The sequence below is a fragment of the Chiloscyllium punctatum genome, chromosome 9, assembly GCF_047496795.1.
Source record: "Chiloscyllium punctatum isolate Juve2018m chromosome 9, sChiPun1.3, whole genome shotgun sequence".
Taxonomy (NCBI): domain Eukaryota; kingdom Metazoa; phylum Chordata; class Chondrichthyes; order Orectolobiformes; family Hemiscylliidae; genus Chiloscyllium; species Chiloscyllium punctatum.
In genome coordinates this window covers 39863116-39879537 of record NC_092747.1, presented here as the reverse complement: position 1 = coordinate 39879537, position 16422 = coordinate 39863116, and the positions used below count along the sequence as shown (strand labels likewise).

At 41.2% G+C, this 16422-nt stretch overlaps 1 protein-coding gene across 1 annotated transcript in view; it reads right to left on the bottom strand.

Moving 5' to 3' along the window:
* The window catches only part of flt3 (fms related receptor tyrosine kinase 3), a 154136-nt gene that overhangs the window by 79065 nt on the left and 58649 nt on the right, over positions 1-16422 (bottom strand). The gene's annotated exons all lie outside the window — the stretch shown is intronic.

Here is a 16422-nt window from a genome sequence, read left to right as displayed (position 1 = left end):
GAGGAGTGGGGGATGCCAAGAAGGAAAAATGATGTGGGAAATTCATTCTCGAGAGAAACTCCAGCCCTTCTCACCATGTCATTAATGGTGCTCAAGGTGAGAAGGTCCTTGGGTGACCTTTTTGGCCCATTAGCATGATCACACCATCCTCCTCCTACGCCTCTCAATGGTCATTCAGCTTAGAAAGGTTGCTCTCACCAGGTTCCATCCTTAGCTATCAAACCATATCCAATTTCTGCTCTTTTTGTTCCAGCATTGTTGCTTTTAATGTCACCCAAGGATCTCTACTATTCCTTGTCACTGTCACTTAATTTTCATTTTTACAGTTACACTAACAACACACAGCTCAGCATAATCTTAGCAGCATCTCTCCCAACCTTCCATTGACGCTAACTTATCAGACTGCTTATTGAACATCCAGTACTGAATAAACAGAAATTTCCTTCAATTAAATCTTTAGAAGACTGAAATTATTGTCTTGTCTTCCTGCTCCAAAATCCATTCCCTATCTACCAATTCCATTCCACTCCCTGTTAAGATAGTGAACCAGACTCTTCATCACCTTGGTATTACACTTGAGCCCACTAAGACCACTTATTTCCATTTCAGTAACTTCAGTTGGACATCCAGAAAATGATCCATATAGCACTACTTCCTGCTTTTTGTCTATTAATCAATCATCAGTCCATACTGGCTTATTTACTAACTTCCTCTGTGAGACCTTTTCAAAAGCCTACTGAAAGTCTTAATATGCCACATTCATTAGTTCATGTTTATCTATAAGTTCCATCCTCAAAAAACTTCAAGCTTGTAAAACAAGATTTCTCTTTTAAACATCCATGTTGATTCTGTCTAAGTTAACGTTTTAAAAAAAATGTTCCTTTGCTATATCCTTTACAGTTGAATTGAATATTTTCCCCATTTTGAACATCAATCTAAGGTCTGTAGTTCTCTAATCACAATCCTTATTGTTACTCCCTTCAACACTCTAGGGTGAAGGTCATCCAGTCCAGGAGACATATCAACTCTCAATCCAGATAACCTTTCAAGTGCAACCAGTTTATTAATGCTAATTTCTTTTCACTTTTCATTTTCACAAATCTCAAGAACTTTCTATATCTTCTTCCATAAAGACAGGCACAAAAAGCAGAATCTTAGAGGGGTCTGAGCAACACAAACTTTGTTGAGATTTATGGCAGAATCAAAGAGGACATCTGATGAGCCTACTTCAACACCAGGAGTTTCTCGCTTCATCTCTTGTTCTTTTGGCAAGTGGCAAGGTAAGTTTCTCACGAGTCAGTGGCAAGCTGCCAATTAAGGATGATTATAGCTTAATAAATGCCTCATTAATGGCTCAACTTACCTCATTATATGCAGGGTCCTATTTTACCAAATATGCAAATGAACTAAGTGTCAAGCAGCGTCAATATGGAAATCAGTGAGGGTCACCTGCAATTTCAGCTCATTGCAGGCTGTGGGGAGTCGCTATGCTAATCAGTACCAAACAGCATCTCAGAACATGATACATAAGCTCCAGCTGCATGCACCCCTCATTTACAACATTGGCATTTGTCCCCCTCATGATCATCATGAGAGCTCTCTGATCCATGTGTAGGCTGTTTCAGAAGCACAGACTTGCTCTGTAGGGTGCACCAGCAACTAGCGTTGAAAGGCTGCAACAGGGACACTTGCACCCAAGGAAAGCATCCAATTCACAGACTGGACCAGGCTACACTTCATCTATTGTGTCCATTGCTCTCGATATGGTCTCCTCTACATTGCGGAGACAGGATGACAACTCACAGAACATTTCAGGGAACATTTCTGGGACCCATGCACCAAACAACCCCACCATTCTGTGGCCGAACACTTCAACTCCCCTTCCCACTCTGTCAGGTCATGCAATCTTGGGCCTCCTCCACTGCTAAATCCAAGCCACCCGATGACTGGAGGAAGAACACCTCATCTTCCTCCTTGGGACCCTTCAACTACATAGCATTAACGTTGACTTCACCAGTTTCTCACTCCCCTTCCCCCATCTCATCCCAAATTCAACCCTCCAACTCGGCACCACCCTCTTGAAATGTCCCACTTGTCCATCTCCTTCATACCTATCCATTCCACCCTCCCATCCTACCTACCACTATCACCCCCAACCTATATCTACCTTTTGTCTTCCCAGCCCTTTTCTCCCAACCACATTCCTGATGAAGGGCTGATGCCCAAAACATTGATTCTTCTGCTCCTCGGATGCTTGCTGACCTGCTGTGCTTTTCCAGTGCCACACTTTTTGACTATATCTAAGAGCTGCTCACTTGCTTTCTTAGCTTTTGGTCACTCAGAGTCGACCAGCATTTTCACAACATTGCTGTGCATGTTAACATGCTAGCTCTTCAGCCCAGCCAAATTCTATCAGTATTACCGTATTGACATGCTCTTCTGTGCAAATGCAGAGAGAAGGTACTTGTCCGTAAGGATCAGTCTGGGAGTGGGGTGACATCTTGATGCACAACATTTTGAGACATCAGTTAAACATCTACAGCATGTGCCAACGAATTGCATGGACAACACACTGAGCATTTATTCAACCGATTAGTGATGTCAGACACAGGGTGAGGGTTAGCCTTCGTCAAGTCAAGGGGAAACCACTGTAGATCAGGCAGTCTTGGTACTCTCAGTCAAGGGCACAGTCCAGGGGCTTGGCCATGGTCACCCCGTTTAATGGGATGTTCACCATCGGGGATCTGCCCAACAACTGTCCAGACAAAGAGCAATGATCTGTCCTATAAGATCAGCATCAACATTCAGGGGAATCACGTATCATCAATTGGGGTGTAGCAAAGACTGCAGTTGGTATCTGGTCAATCATGCCTAGGTAGAAGTAGGTCAGAAGTCTGGGGTAAATATAGTCCTAGGGTTATGATTTTTGATTATTAAGGGGAGTGTAGGAGTTGGGTGGGGATGCAGAAGGGCAGCAGTGGGACCACTGCCAGAAAATCTGAAGTGGTCAAGGCTGGGGAAAAATGTAGAGATATTTATGGAGGTGGGAACAAGGACAGGGACAAAGAGAAACACATGGTGTATGCTGGGTTATGTAGAACAGCATCAGAAGGCATGGCAGGTTAGAGGAGGGGGAATTACTGGCAGTGACCACAACCATGGCCTCTGCTAGAGAGTTTAGAGGAGCAGGATACGCATTATTAAGTTGTAATTTTGGGGTCGGGGGGAGAGTTGGAAGTTCAATGTGGTGCATCTGCACACTGACATAAAGAGTGGTAAAGAGCTGTCAAGGTAGATTGAGGTAAAAGGGGACATAGGGGTTCCAATGACTAAACAGGGGCCCAGAGCTGATGGTGTTCACTGCAATCTGTGTACCCGCCATCATTTGCTGTTCTCCAGACGTGAAATGTAACTGGAAAATGGCTCAGACAACACACAGGGTGAGCAGAATCAGTGTCACTTTGATTGGGTGAAAGCACAGGATCCAGATCTGCTGAACATAAGGGCACTGAAGACGCAAACACAAGAAGCATGCATTTGTTATCTCCAGTACATTTCTTTTGCAAACATTTCTGTGCACGTATACAATGCATGCAAAGTGAACACACTTACACATCAAATGTTCATCAAAAGCAAATTGAACCATGCCATTTTTGATTTGTAAACTAACATTGTCACCTCAGTGATGCAGACATTAGCAGCGGATTGAGGGTAGTATCAATACGTTATGCGTCATATAAATATGGTCCATTGAAAAATGGAATGTTTGGTCTGTGTCTGGGCTGAGAAAGGGGGTAAAGTATAGTAGGAACTGCCTTTTTGATCTAATATGTTGATCAGACAGCTGGTGGAGCACCTTTATTTAATTGGTGCACAGGCTACGACCATGGCTCTAGTGGAGCGGGCAGTAGGACAGTGGAAGGTCTGACTCTGCAGCTTGGAGAGGTCTGGAGGGCACTTCAGTATGGTCCCGATAAAATGTGTTACACCATCCTGAAGTGCTTTGTTCTGCACAACTGGAGAAACCAACAGGTGATGTGATTGATGCTGAGGAGTAAGGAACAGGAGCAATCACCTGATTACAAGATTTAAAGAGAGAGAAAAGACAGGCTTTTATATCCTTATTGTATTTAGTCCATCTGCAGTAGATGACATTGGTAGATGTACAAGTACTTCCTCCAAATCAATGGCAGTCCAGATTATGCTGCTAGGCAACCTTCAGAACAAAAACCCTTCCACCAGGTGGATCAGTGATTAAAGTTATAAATCCCATGTTATCTGCTTGAAAGCTTTGCTTCCCCAAACTCACTTGACTTTTGTAAAAAGCATGTGAACCAAAGCAGACTTCAGCTCCTGCCTCTTCAGTAAGTACAACTCCAAGAAATAGTGTGGTTAAACACCTTTTTCAATCTGGAATGTCCAAACCATTCTATATTATAGCTCCTCATAGCCCATAAATCTATATGTATTCCTAACAACGTCTGAAATGGTAACTTTTTCTGAACAAATGAGGCTTAGTCTGAAACACATAATACATTGCATCGTTTCCTCCCTAATGCATGGATAAAACAACCATACCCACTTAAAAGGTGTACCATAACAAGAGGCTTAGTCTGAAACACATAATACATTGCATCGTTTCCTCCCTAATGCATGGATAAAACAACCATACCCACTTAAAAGGTGTACCATAACAAGAAGGTGCCCACTTCAAGACGATCAAAAATACCAGCAAAAGAAGTATCATACAAAATGCAAGACAGTGGAACTAATTTATCGACACATAATCGAGAATGGTATCACATAGAGACATACTACTTCTTATGTTTTCTTTTATCAGGATAGTGAAAGACTTGAAAGTTACAACAATTATCTCAGCAGTCCAATAAGCAATAGAACCCAATTTCCATTCAGATAGTTTAACAAATTCACCACAGATTGTGAATCAATATTATCACATCATCATCAGATTCCTAAAAAGACACAGGTTTAAAGAAGGACATGTCCAGATGGTCAAAGGAATCCTCAAGGCTAACAGACTTCAATAATTAAGAAATGCTGAAAGACAGAGGAAAGCCCAAAGTTTGTCTTATTATCTCTCTGATCTACACATTTCAGGGCTGACATAAAATCATTTAGAGAGATGATCAGTTGAAAATTTACAAATGCAAACTCTGGGAGCCAAACAACAGCCTCCTCAGTTGTTCAGTTTAATGTCTTTAATCAACGATTTATTTTCTAAAGGGGACATCATTCTGTAATGTGCAACATTGTTTGTGTCTCTACATAAGTTATATGAATAAAAAATATAAAGTATTCTGCCAAACAAGACACTTCCACCAAGTGACCACGTTCTCATGAATGACTTAAAAAAACCCTTTACATTTACTTTTACACGTACAAGGTTCCAATCATGAAAACCTGGAACCCAGCAAAGGTTGCTGGTGATTCTGAGATTCCAAGGTCATAGATGATTGAGACCAGAACTGGTAAGCAAATGAAGAAAACAATGTCTATATTAGACATACACCTGAGCTGGAAATGTAGAAGAGATCATCAACACCAGCAACACCACTAACCAGGAAAACAGCACCAACCACATCACCAACAAGTAATACAACATCATTAACGTCACCAGCAATTGACCAAACATCAACAATGTCAAGCACAACTCCTACAACACCAGGAGTAACAAAAACAACAATGCATGAGCAGTATGCCAACTCATCACTGAGAGTAATGAAAATCAATTTCTCAATATGGCGGCACAAATCCTACCATATCGTCAATAATGTTTTTATGACAAATGAAAACATGCCATGTAAGAATCTTAATTTTTCATATCAAGTTTTACTTGTCATTATTCTTCAGTTTAGAAGATAAACTCATGATTGAAATAGTTATATTGAGCATTAGTTTTTTTTAAAAGAAAAGGTATGTTATATTGTTATTATTCATAAAGAGCTAGGAACTAATTTTTAAGTCAATATATATCCGAAGTGACAATGTTCACTATTTGAGAAATCTCTTATGCGAGTCTATTAGCTGAAGCTGAATCATATGAAATTGATGGCAATCGTATAGCAAGTAAAAATTAGATCATGTGGAACAAATGAGATGATTTGGTCCATTGAGTCAGCTCTGCTATTCAAAGAGATTGTAGCTGATTTGATAATCCTCAACTCCACCTTCCTGCCTTTTCCACAGGACTCTTACTAGTTAGAAACGTGTCAATAGTAATGACCCAATCTCGACAGTCTTTGATGGTAAAGATTTCCAGAGAAACACTACCGTCTGAGAGAGGAAATGCTTCCTCATCTCTGTTTTAAATGGGCAACCCGTACTCTGAGATTGTACCCTTTGATCCTGAACTCTCCCACAAGATGTAACAATCTTTCAGTATCTACCCTGTCAAACCAGCTAACAGTGTTATAAGTTTCATAGAATCTCCTCCTGTGGAAACAGGTCCTTCAGCCCAACAAGTCCACATCGACCCTCTGAAGACCCACTCAGACCCATTCCCCTACATTTACTCCTGACTAATGCACATAATCTACACATCCTTGAACACTATGGGCAATTTAACATGGCCAATTCACCTCACCTGCAATTCTTTGGACTGTGGGAGGAAACTGGAGCACCCAGAGGAAACCCACGCAGACATGGGGAGAATGTGCAAACTCTACACAGACAGTCTCTTGAGGCTGGAATTGAACCTGGGACCCTGGTGCTGTGAGGCAGCAACCACTGAGCCACCATGCCATCCCAAGTTTCAACAAGGTCACCTCTTCTTTTTGTAAACTCCAATGAAGATGGATTCAACCTATTCAACCTCTTCGCAAAAGCAATCCCTTCATAGGCAGGATCAGTCTTGCAAACCTTCTCTGAATTGCCTCCAGTACCACTATATTTTTCATTTAACAAGGAAAAACTGTTCAGTGTTCTGGCTGGTGTTTAACTATTGTAGCTTACATAATTTTATCAAGACTTCTCTATTTTTACACTCCATCTCTTTCAAATAAAGGTCAACATTTTGTTTGCCTTCTTTATTACCTGCTGAAAATATATGCAAGCTTTTATTTATGCACAAGAACCACTAAATCCCTCAGTGCTAAAACACTCTACAAGTCTTTTTACACTTAAATAATATTTAGCACTTATTCTTTCTGCCCAGAAGCAGGGGGTAGAAAAATAAATCTGTTTTAAAGATAAGGCATCACCCTTTTAGATCAAAGATGAGGATATTTTTTATTTGCTTTCAGAGGACTATAGGACTTTTGAACTCTATCGAAGGCAGTGGTGTTGGGGTAATTGAATATTTTAAGGTGGAGGGACGTGGATGAGTGGGATCAAAAGGCCTGTTTCTGTGCAGTATGACTCTACGACTCTATAAATACAATTGCTATTTCTAGCAAAAAAATGCTCGGGAAAGTAAGGGGGCTCAAGATAGATAAATTCCCTAGACCTGATGGATTGCATTGTCTTTGGATATTATTTATTGAACTTCCAGAAGGTATTTGAGAAATCTCTTATCAGAGTCTGTTAGCTGAAGCTGAATCATATGAAATTGATGGCAAATTGTCATGACCAGTGAAAGTCATTGTTGGCACTTCAGCTTTTCACTGTACTTATCAATGACTAAATGATAGATTAGAAAAGCATGAATCCAAGTTTGCTGATGACACAGGAATTTTAAGCAGTTAACATAGAAGCATCAAATTACAAAGAGATAGTAATAGAATAAATAAATGGGCAAAACTGAGGTAAATGTAGGCAAATGTAAATTCATCCACTTTGGACCTAAAAGTACTTCCCAAATGGTGAAAAGGTGAGACATAATGGATGACCAAACAGACCTGAGTGTCCAGGTGCATAAATGTCATGAATAGATACAAAAGAAAATCAAGAAGGTTTATGGAATTTTGACCTTTATAGCTAGAGTGCTCAAGTACAAGGGGGTGAAATTTATGCTCCAAATGTATAAAATCTTGGTTTGATCCTGTAAAGTCATACAGCATGGAAGTAGACCCTTCAATCCAACCAGTCCATGCTGAACATGATCCAACACTAAATTAATCCCACCTGCCTGCTCCTGGCCCATATCTCTCCAAACCTTTTCTATTCATGTACTTTTCCAAAGATCTTTTAAATGTTGTAATTGTAACCACATGCATCACTTCCTCTGGAAGTTCACTCCACACACAAGCCATGCTCTGTGTAAAAACTTTGTCCCTCGTGTATTTTTTAAATTTCTCTCCTCTCACCTTAAAAAATATGCCCCCTCGTTTTAGAATCCCACATCCTAGGGAAAAGCCAACTACCATTAACTTTAACTATACCCCACATTATTTTATAAACTTCTATAAGGTTGCCTCTCAAACTCCTATGTTCTAGTGAAAAAGGTCCCAGCCTATCCAGTCTTTCTTTATAACTCAAACCTTCCATACTCAGCAACATCCTGGTAAGCCTCTTCTAAGCCCTCTCCAGGTTAATAATATTCTTCCTATAACTCACCAATGTTCTGTACAATCTCTACATGATTTCCTAACTCCTATACTCAAAGGACTGAGCAATGAAGGCAAGTATGCCAAACACCTTTATAACCACCCTAGCTACAGGTGACACAAACTTCAAAGAATTATGTACCTGAATCCTTATGTTCTTCTGTCCTATAACATTACCTGAAGCCCTACCATTAATTGTATAAGCACTACCTTTGTTTGCTGTATCAAAATGCAAAACCTTGCATTTATCCAGATTGAACTCCATCTGCTATTTTTCAGTCCACCTGGAATACTTTGGTGAAAACTAGGTAGTACACCTTGGGAAAAATATATTGTTCCTGGAGTGAGTTTAGTGTAACCTTATTAGAATGATAATTGAAATCCCAATGGTAAATGATGAAGAGAATACACAAGGCAATCTCCAGGCCTATTAAACATTTTTCAAATGCTCTCATTCTTTTAGGCTGGAGCTTCTTTTCTTGCCTGTACAGCTCCAGAAATGCACATCACATGACAAAGAGTCAAAGGCTATATATTAAAAATATTTCAGTTGAGACCCTGGCTTGTGACTGACTGAGATTGAGAAGATTAATTCTTAAAAACACCAAGCACCTGACTTTGGTGGACCGCACAAACCTCTAACCCTTCATACCACCAGCCCCATATGTGGCAGAGTCTGCAGTCTGCAAATGGGACTTAACAGCTATTTCAGAACTTATCAAACCAGAGTGGAAGCAAATCATCTTCAATCCCAAAACACTGTGTAAGAAGAAGAAGGAAAATTGTACAAACAGTTAAACTGCAACCAGAGCACAGTGTGGTTCGATTCCAGCCTTTGGAGACTGTTTATGTGGAATTTGCACATCTCCCCTTGTCTGCGTGGGATTATTCTGGCTGCTCCGGTTTCCTCCCACAATCCAAAGATATGCATGTGAGGTGAATTGGCTATGCTAAATTGTCCATAGTGTTCAGGGATGTGTAGGTTAGGTGTATTAGTCAGGGGTAAATGTAGAGTAATAGGATAGGAGAATGGATCTGGCTGGGAGCCAGGTACGTTTTGGCGCCGTTCTTTTGGCGCCCATCATTTGGCCTTGCTGTTTTGGCTCTAAACTGTTTTGGCACTCATTACTTTGGTGCTGAGCTGTTTTGGCACCAATTCAGAATTTTTAAAAAGTTTGGTTAAAGAAGGGAGGATGACTAATGACCCGATGTAATTTTCTCAACTAGCGAGAGTTGATAGTCAAAGCTGTAATGACCCGCTGTAGATTCAAATCTCGTTTTGTAATCATTTTTTCATTTAACAATTGTTAATAGTCATCTACTGCCTTCACGTTGGAAAGCTATAATACAATTTTCTTTCTATTTTCTTGTAGAACCCATACCAGAAATGACTGGAGACATTCTAAGCAAGAGAGACAAACCATAATTTTCACACGATGGTTATCTATATGTATTGGCGTCAAAACAGCTCAGCTCCAAAGTAATGAGCACCAAAACAGTTTAGAGTCAAAACAGCAGGGCCAAATGATCAGCACCAAAAGGGCAGCGCCAAATAGTCCCATTCCGCTGGCTGGGTTACTCTTTGGAATGTCAGTGGGGACTTGTTGGGCGAAATGATCTGTTTCCACATTGTAGTGATTCTATGATTTCTGGTCACTGCTTCTGCTAGGGAAGGTGGAAGTAGATTTATGAGCATGTTGCATAGAGCGGTAAATTCTAACTAAGTGGGAAGATTGGATAAACTGTGATTGGTTCTTTTGGAACAAACGAAATCAAAGAGAGATTTAATTGAAGTGTACAAAATTATGAGGGACCTAGATAAATTGGATAGCAAGGACCATTAGCATAGCAGTCAATATCAGGAGCAGAGCTGTCTAAACCATTTGGTCAAATGATTAGGGAGCAATTGAAGAGTGCTATTTATTTGGGATATGGAACAAACCACCAATAAAGACAGTGGAGGCAGCAACTCTCACTACATTTTAAAAAGAACTTGGATACGCACTTGAGGTTCCATAACCTACAGAACTACAGATCAAGAGTTGGAAAGATGATTAGACCAAATGGCTTTTTGTTAGTTGCATGGATACAATAGATCAAATGATCTCCTTCTGTGTACTAAATGGAATACCAATCAAGCAGGTTGTTTGTTTTTGGTCTATATCCCTTAATACCTTTGCTTAGCAAAACAGCATCTATCTCAAATTTAAAATTAACAACTGATCAAGCATCAACTACCTCATGTGTAAGACAGTTCCAAACCTTTACCACCTTTTGTGTGTAGATGTGCTTCCATCATTTCTCCTGAACAGTCTTCACTAATGTTTAGACTATGACCCTTATGTCTAGAATCCAACAGCATGGGCTCTTGTCTTAGTAAATAGCCCGTGTGTTTGAGGTAGTAATTTTTTTTCATTCATTCATGGGATGAGGGCAGTGCTGGCTATGCCAGCATTTATTGCCCATCCCTAATTGCCCAGAGAGCAGTTAAGAGTCAACTATATTAGTCAGGAGCTGGGGCACCAGATGATTGTAAAGATGTGTACGAAAGGCAAAGTTACAGCGATCATGGGGGATTTCAATATGCAGGTGGACTGGGAAAATCAAATTGGTAGTGGATTGCAAGAAAAAGAATTTATTGAATGTCTACGAGATGGCTTTTTGGAGCAGCTTATGGTAGAGCCCACTAGGGAAAAGGCAATACTCGATTTAGTGTTGTGCAATGAGGCAGACTTGATAAGCGAGCTTAAGGTGAAGGGAGTGAGGGAGGGAGTGATCATAAATGATTGAATTTACTCTGCAATTTGAGAGAGGGAAGACAGAATCAGAGGCAATGGACAGCTGAATAAAGGCAAGTGCAGAGGCATGAGGGAGGAGATGGAGTGAATTGACTGGGAGAGGACCCTAGCAGGAAAGATAGAGGAACAGCAAAGGCAGGAGTTTCTGGGAGTAATTCAGGTGACACAGCAGAGATTTATCCTGAGGAAAAAGAAGCATGGTACAGGGAGGATGAGGTAACCATGACTGACTCAAGTCAGGGATAACATAAAAGCAAAAGAGAAAGCAAATAATGTGGCAAAGGGAAGCTTAGAAAGACCAACAGAGGGAAACATAAAAAAAAGTGGAAGAAGATTACATATGAGGGTAAGCGAGCCAGTAATATAAAGGAAGACTGTAAGAGCTTTTTTATATATATAAAGGGCAAAAGAGAGGCAAAAGTGGATATTGGGCAGCTGGAAAATGACACTGGAGAGATGCTAGTAGGGAACAAGGAAATGGCTGAGGAAGTGAATATTTACTTCATGTCTGTCTTCATGGTGGAAGACATGTGTAATATCTCAAAATTTCAAGAGAGTGAGGGGGCAGAGCTGAGTATGGTGGAAATCACCAAGGAGAAGGTGGTCAAAAAACTGAATGGCCTGAAGGTGGATGTATTCCCTGGACCAGATGGACTACACCCCAGAGTTCTAATGGAGATAGCTGAAGAGATAGTGGAGGCGTTGGTGATCTTTCAGGAATGCTAGAATCAGGAAAGGTCCTGGAGGACTGGGAAATCGCTAAAGTGACATCTCTGTTTTAAAAGGGAGCAAGGCATAAGATGGAAAATTACAGACAGATTAGCCTAACTTCGGTGGAGGGTAAGATCCTGGAATCCATTGTGAAGGATGAGATTTCTGAACACTTGTAAGTGTATGATAAAATAGGGCAAAATCAGCATAGTTTCATCAAGGGGAGGTCATGCCTGACAAATCTTCTAGATTTCTTTGAGGAAGTAACGAGCAGGTCAGGCCAAGGAGAGCCAAATGATGTTACCAACTTGGACTTCAAGAAGGCCTTTGAAAAGGTCACACAGGATTCTACTGAGTAAGGCCATGGTGTTAGAGGCAAGGTGCTTGCATGGATAGAAGCCTGGCTGTCTGGCAGAAAGTAGAGAGTGGGGATAAAAGGGTCCTTCTTAGAATGGTAGCCGGTGACAAATGGTGTTCCGCAAGGCTCAGTTATGGGACCACAACTTTTCACTTCATATATTAACGATCCAGATGGAGGGACTGAGGATGTTCTAGCTAAGTTTGCAGATGATACAAATATAGGTGGAGGGGAAGGTAGCATTGAGGAGGTGGGGAGACTGCAGTTGGATTTGGACAGATGAGAAAAGTGGGCAAAGATGTGGTAGATGGAGTACAATGTAGGAAAGTGTGAGATCATTCTGGGTAATCCAAGATGGACGATGGGAAAAAATTGTGGCTGTAAGACCTACTCCTTTTTTGAGGTATTTTAGGTATTAGAGGTGATTTCCTTGAATTCCAGGAGCAACAATTACTGTTTCATATGCTGTTGCATTGTTTTGGAACTTTGGAGAAAACAAAAGTCAAAACAATGGCACTTATAAAAGGGAGAAAGACATCAATAGGCAGCACGCGGTCAGTGAAGGAGAGAGAGAGAGAAAGAAACCCAAACTGCTAACTGACACAGCAGTGAATCCGAGGAGTTAATGCCTTTGTTGTTTGAATTCATGTATCTCTAAACATCAGAGTGCGTCTAGAAAAACTGAAGAAGCAGCGAAATTCACAACTGATAATGGAGTGTAGCCTTGCTATAAATCTACAATTGTAAGTAGAGTGGGTTCTTTCTTGATTATGTATTTTATTGAGATCTGTCTCTTGATTAAATCTTAAAAATATAAGCCATAAGTATTAAGTTAGCCTGGAGCAGTGTTTTTGTTGTAGAACAATAAGACGGTACTACTTTCTGAGTCTGTAGATTCTGAAGGAGCAAAGATAGCCTTTAGCAGAGTGATATGCTCTTCCTGTCGGATATGGGAGTTTAGGGAGAGGTTACATGTTAGTGATTTTTGAGTTTACATGTTACTCATGATTATGTTTGCAGGAAACATCTTTGGTTGTGAATCCTATCAGATAGAATGGATTAATTGGAGCAACAGTTAGAGGCAATGAGAAATTTACAGAGCAGGGGGGTGTGAGGGATGGCAGTTTTTGGAAGGGAGAAAAGCTGCAGATACAGTCAGATAGATGGATTAACTCCAGGAAAGGTAGGAGAGGAGGCAGGTAGTGCAGGAGTCTTCTGTGACTATCCCCATTTTAAACAAGTATACTCTTTTTGAAAATATAGGGGGCGATGGATTCTCAGGGGAACGTAGCACAAACAGCCAAGTTCCTGGTATCAAGAGAGGCTTTAATGTAATGAGGGGTACATTAAGTTTCAAGTGATCAATTGTGATAGGGGACTCTCGAGTCAAAGGCACTGACTGAGATTTCTGCAGCCAGTAGCGAAAAATCAGAATGGTGTGATGCCTCCCTGGTGTTAGGATCAAGGATGTCTCAGAAAAGGTGTCAAATGTTCTCAAAGGAGAGAGGGACCAGCAAGAGGCCTAACAGGGAAGGCAGTTGAACTCAGGGCATGGTTAGAAACATGGGACTGAGATATCATAGCAATTACAGAGATGTGGCTCAGAGATGGATAGGACTGACAGCTTCATGTTCCAGGGTACAAATGCTACAGCAAGGACAGAAAGGGAGGCAAGAGAGGAGGGTGAGTGATGTTTTTGAATAAGGAATAGCATTACATCTGCACTTGGGGGGGGGGGGGAATATTCCTGGGAGTACATCCAGGGAGGTTATTGGGGTGGAACTGAGAAATAAGAAAGGGATGATCACCTTATTGGGATTGTATTATAGAACCCCTAAGAGGCACCAGGAAATTGAGAAAGAAATTTGTAAGGAGCTTGCAGTTATCTATAAGAAAATAGGTTGGTTATGGCAGGGGATTTTAACTTTTCAAACATAGACTGGGACTGTCATAATTTTAAGGTTTAGATGAACTTTCAAAAGCTGATTGGGGGCAGATGTTTGCAGGTAAAGGGACGGCTAGAAAATGGGAAGCCTTCAGAAATGAGATAACAAAAGTCCAAAGACAGTATATTCCTGTTAAGATAAAAGGCAGGGCTGGTAGGTGTAGGGAATGTTGGATGACTAGAGAAATTGAGGATTATTTAAGAAAAAGGAGGAAGCACATGTCAGATACAGACAGGAGATATTGAGTGAATCCTTAGAACAGTATGTAGGCAGTAGATTAGATTAGATTAGATTACTTACAGTGTGGAAACAGGCCCTTCGGCCCAACAAGTCCACACCGCCCCGCCGAAGCGCAACCCACCCATACCCCTACATCTACCCCTTACCTAACACTACGGGGCAATTCAGCATGGCCAATTCACCTGACCTGCACATCTTTGGACTGTGGGAGGAAACCGGAGCACCCGGAGGAAACCCACGCAGACACGGGGAGAATGTGCAAACTCCACACAGTCAGTCGCCTGAGGCGGGAACTGAACCTGGGTCTCTGGCGCTGTGAGGCAGCAGTGCTAACCACTGTGCCACCGTGCCGCCCAAAATATACTTAAGAGAGAAATCAGGTGAGAAAAAGGCGACATGAGATAGCTTTGGCAAAAAGGGTTAAGGAGAATCCAAAGGGATTTTTGAAATAATTAAGGACAAAAGGGTAACTAGGGAGAGAATAGGGCCCATTAAAGATCAGCAAGGCAGCCTTCTTTGTGGAGCCACAAGAGATTGGGGAGATACTAAATTAGTATTTTGTATTAGTGTTTACAGTAGAGAAGGACACGGAAGATATAGAATTTGGGGAAACAGATGGCGACATCTTGAAAAATGTCCATATTATAGAGGAGGAAGTGCTGGATGTCTCAAAATGCATAAAAGTGGATAAATCCCCAGGACCTGATCAGGTTTAACCAAGAACACTGTGGGAAGCTAGGGAAGTGATTGCTAGCCCCTTGCTGAGATATTTGTATCATCGATAGTCGCAGGGGAGATGTCAGAAGACTGGAGGTTGACTAATGTGGTACCACTATTTAAGAAAGGTGGTAAGGATAAGCCAGGGAACAATAGACCGGTGAGCCTGATGTCGTGGTGGGCAAGTTGTTGGAGGGAATCCTAAGGGACAGGATGTACATGTATTTGGAAAGGCAAGGACTGATTAGGGATAGTTAACATGGTTTTGTGCGTGAGAAATAATGTCTCACAAACTTGATTGAGTTTTTGAAGAAGTAACAAAGAAAATTGATGAGGGCAGAGTGATGGACATGATCTATATGGACTCCAGTAAGGCGTTCGACAAGGTTCCTCACAGTTGACTGTCAATGTTAGATCTCATGGAATATAGGGAGAACTAGCCACTTGGATACAGAACTGGCTCAAAGGTAAAAGACAGAGAGTGATGGTGGAAAGTTGTTTTTCAGACTGGAGGCCTGTGACCAGTGGTGTGCCACAAGGATCGGTGTTGGGTCCACTACATTTCGTCATTTATATGAATGATTTGGATGTGAACATAGGAGGTATAGTTAGTAAGTTTGCAGGTAATACCAAAATTGGAGATGTAGTGGATAGCGAAGAAGATTACCTCAGAGTACAACAGGATCTTGATCATTTCGGCTAATGGGCTGAGGAATGGCAGATGGAATTTAATTTAGATAAATGCGAGGTGGTGCATTTTGAAAAGACAAATCAGAGGAGGATTGTAAGCTCCTAAGGAGTATTGCTGAACAAAGAGACCTCTGAGTGCAGGTTCTTAGCTTCTTGAAAGTAGACTCGCAGGTAGATAGGATAGTGAAGAAGGCATTTGGTATCCTTTCCTTTATTGGTCAGATGTATTGAGTATAGGATTTGGGAGGTCATGTTGGTTAGGCCACTTTTGGAATATTGCGTGCAATTCTGGTCTCCTTACTATCGGAAAATGTTGTGAATCTTGAAAGAGTTCAGAAAAGATTTACAAGGATGATGCCAGGATTGGAGGATTTGAGCTGTAGGGAAAGGCTGAGTAGGCTGGGGCTGTTTTCCCTGGAGGTTGAGGTGTGACCTTATTGAGGTTTATAAAATCATGA